Below are 3274 nucleotides of genomic sequence, written 5' to 3' on the forward strand. Positions count from 1 at the left end.
AGGGTTCTGGCTTAGGTACGATAACTTTAGGTCTTAGACAAATTATGCAAAAGTCGTTAACGAACTTCTTACATTCTTCGCACTCCATATATAGACTAACATATTTGCGCTGTTGCCCCCAACCACACTTGGAGTGGGGGTCGTCCGTAGGTGGATTTTTGACGCGGGTCTTGCCCCGTGTTGAGATTGCGCTGGAACCCCCATTCCCTATACTACTCAGACTTAACATGGAAAATGTAATAAACTTGGTAATTTTTTTCAAAACTAACAAACAAAACTTTCAGGACTCCAAAAATAGTGTCTACCCACTCGATCCAGGCCCTCTTTTCAATTTAGGAACGCGTAAGAACGAGGCTAGGAATCACAGTCACAGATATAGATATAGATGCTCTGTACCATCACGTACCGGCGCCCATAATACAGCTTGGACTGCCTGTGGTTAGATGGCAGAACAATATAATCCCTTTTCTCTCGGGGATTGAATTCTTGCTTAAACGTTTTTATTGTTCATGCCATCTAACAAGGCTGCCGTCACGTGATATATAGATAGATTACCTTTTTTAAGCTTTGGAGTCTTCCGGCCAAAGGTCATTCTATTTATATTTAAAAAACAGATTGCACCTCTATGCGACAAAAAATCGATAATTTAACGTAACAAGAGAGTACACTGGGTTGGCTGGCGGGTACGACAGCTTCCAAACGTCAGAGCGCTAGCTAGCGCTGTTATTTTTGTACAGCGTGCTGGACGAAAATGAAACAGCTGATTTGGGATCGATACCGTAACAAAATGTGGCGTAATGCGCATGGTCGAATTTAAATTATAGCTAGGATTATAGAATGTGCGACTTAGAGGGGAAGGTGGGCGGGTTAAAGGGCATGGGGTGCGATGCACAATTTTGAACTTGAAGTTTTTCCATTACAGAAGGCTTACACAAACCTATTAATCTGGGATTTGGAGTCCCAAATATAGCAAAAACTACTTGATTGGCTTCATTAGTGAATAACATTCAAATTGTTTGATTTGCGGCAAGCGATTTGAATATTTTTCTTACACCGGGGTTCGCAAACACTGTTATACCGGAATTAAACACTTCCATATAGGATTGAATATTATGGATTCATCGCTTCTGAAATGATTTCAATTTTTGAACTATATATTTTATAGCGTATCAGGATAGGTATCTTGCATCCCAGTAATAAACAGTAAACCGGAAAAAAAAAAAAAACCAAATTAAACAAAATGAATTACTACGTAATTGTCAAGTAAAGATGATCTACGAAACCGATAAACGATGTAAGAAAATAATAATAATGAGCATAAAAAAAAAAAAAAAACGTCGCGAGCAGGATTTGAACCTGCGCGGGGAGACCCCATTAGATTTCTAGTCTAACGCCTTAACCACTCGGCCATCGCGACATCGGTGAAAATATTGGTCGAAATTATCATAAAATATTACTTTTTAATGATATATACACTTATTTTCTCGAATTCCATTAAATATTAATATATATATATGTCCGTGCTAGTGTTTTCTAGTGTCGGTAAAAAAGTGATATTGACTGTTTGATTTAGAGTTTGTCAAAACACGTGATAATAGGGCTAAGAATAGGTCCGCCACGTGAGATATAATTTTGAAAATTTACTACCCTTTGGTTTTAAGAATCCAAAGCCGCTCGAAACAAAATAGTTAAAACTAAAATATTCGAATACAGCATTATTCAATATCTATTCAATAAAATGAATGTTTGTCAGTGGTGCTCTGTTTATGGGAGTACCTCGGAGTAAACATGGACACGTGACTCTAATCCTTTCATTGAACCAAACTACCCATGTCTGTCCAATATTGTTTAGCTTGTTTTAATCTTTCTTTCATCCATTCTTTCGTAATTTATTTGTTATCGTTTACTTTTTTGTTTTGTTTTTGTTTTGTTTTTGTTCTTTCGTTTAGTTTAAATTTTTGTTTTTATGTTTGTTTTGGACTATAATGTTTAAGTTTGTTTGTGTTCAATCAGTGATGTTTGAATATTTGTTTTGTGCCATATGTTTTTGTTTGTTGTTTTCTAGAGCCAAGCGATCAAACTCACGTGTCCAGTTCACTTCGGCATCTACAAACACGTTTCCTCTCGCGCAGGTGAATTACTAATCATTTCCTTTCCGCTTCAATTTCTTTTCAATTATTTTATCCCCCATTAAAAAATTGTAAATCTATTCTCGGAGTCATACTAACTAGCTTATAAAACAATACGGCAACAGGCACGTGTTGTCAGCGAACAGGGGACACGTGCAAGGGAACAGTTAATGATATCATAAATGGGATTGAAAGCAAAATTTTGATATTAGATTCCCTATATATTTCACAGAACACTTATTATATTACATACTGTGAAGTGATGCTAACTTCAGGTTCCTTCCGGCACAATTCATGCAAATGTTTACGAGCGCGACTGAAAACAGGACAAGAACCCAGTGGTAGACCCAACAAGAATAAGCTAGAAGGAGCTCGGTTCAGTTTGTACGTATATGCAGCTTGTACATTTTAATGGAGGCGCTTCAGTATATTGATACGAACATAACGGGTACGAAATGACGTCACACCTAAAAAATATTAGTATCAAACCATGGCTGTCCAGCAAGGCATATCACAGACAAAGATACTTTCTACCATAACTATACTCTCGGTAAAAACGGAAAAACTTCCTATGTCATGTGCCGGTGAGGACAGAATTTTTCAGTTCCGTCGCTCGTTAAGTGGATTTTTTTCACGGGAGGAAAGTTCCTAAGAGAGTCTCAGCATCTAACTGAGTCCATTTTTTTAGGCGAGACAAACGGTGGATTGAATGACAAGTATTCACTTGGGGCATGTTTTCCCCCCTTCATTTCCATGGTATATCGGTACAGAAATCAACTGATGAAAACCACAGGAACCCCGTGAATATTATCCAAGATAACAAAGATTTTCAAGTGAATAAATATGTCAAGAAAAAACCCACTCTTAGCGCGTGGGATGACAAGATAGCCCGGAAACCCCCAGGACAGGATTTTACTTAATATGTTGCGGTTTCCTGTTGCAAACTTCACAGAACCGTACTATTTCATTATTGTTTTTGTCCATTCAAGCAGGTTTGACAATTTTTGCACATTTTATAGAATAAACTTTTTTTTAAACAGTATTTTAATGCATTAATACGCTGAATGAAAATTGACTCTATTTGGCACTTCTTCTGTTCAACTTGTGTATTTATTTGCCTTTCTTTGTTTTATCTTTCTCCTTCT

At 37.1% G+C, this 3274-nt stretch overlaps 1 non-coding gene across 1 annotated transcript; it reads right to left on the reverse strand.

Annotated features, from left to right (window-relative positions):
• Positions 1–1335: 1335 nt before the first annotated feature.
• On the reverse strand, positions 1336–1417 carry Trnas-aga (transfer RNA serine (anticodon AGA)). Its single transcript has one exon. It is a non-coding gene; the product is annotated as a tRNA-Ser (tRNA).
• Between the last annotated feature and the right edge of the window lie 1857 nt (positions 1418–3274).

This window comes from Actinia tenebrosa, unplaced genomic scaffold, assembly GCF_029948245.1.
Source record: "Actinia tenebrosa isolate PJP-AT-01 unplaced genomic scaffold, QUT_ActTen_1.0 PGA_scaffold15__27_contigs__length_11533743, whole genome shotgun sequence".
NCBI lineage: Eukaryota > Metazoa > Cnidaria > Anthozoa > Actiniaria > Actiniidae > Actinia > Actinia tenebrosa.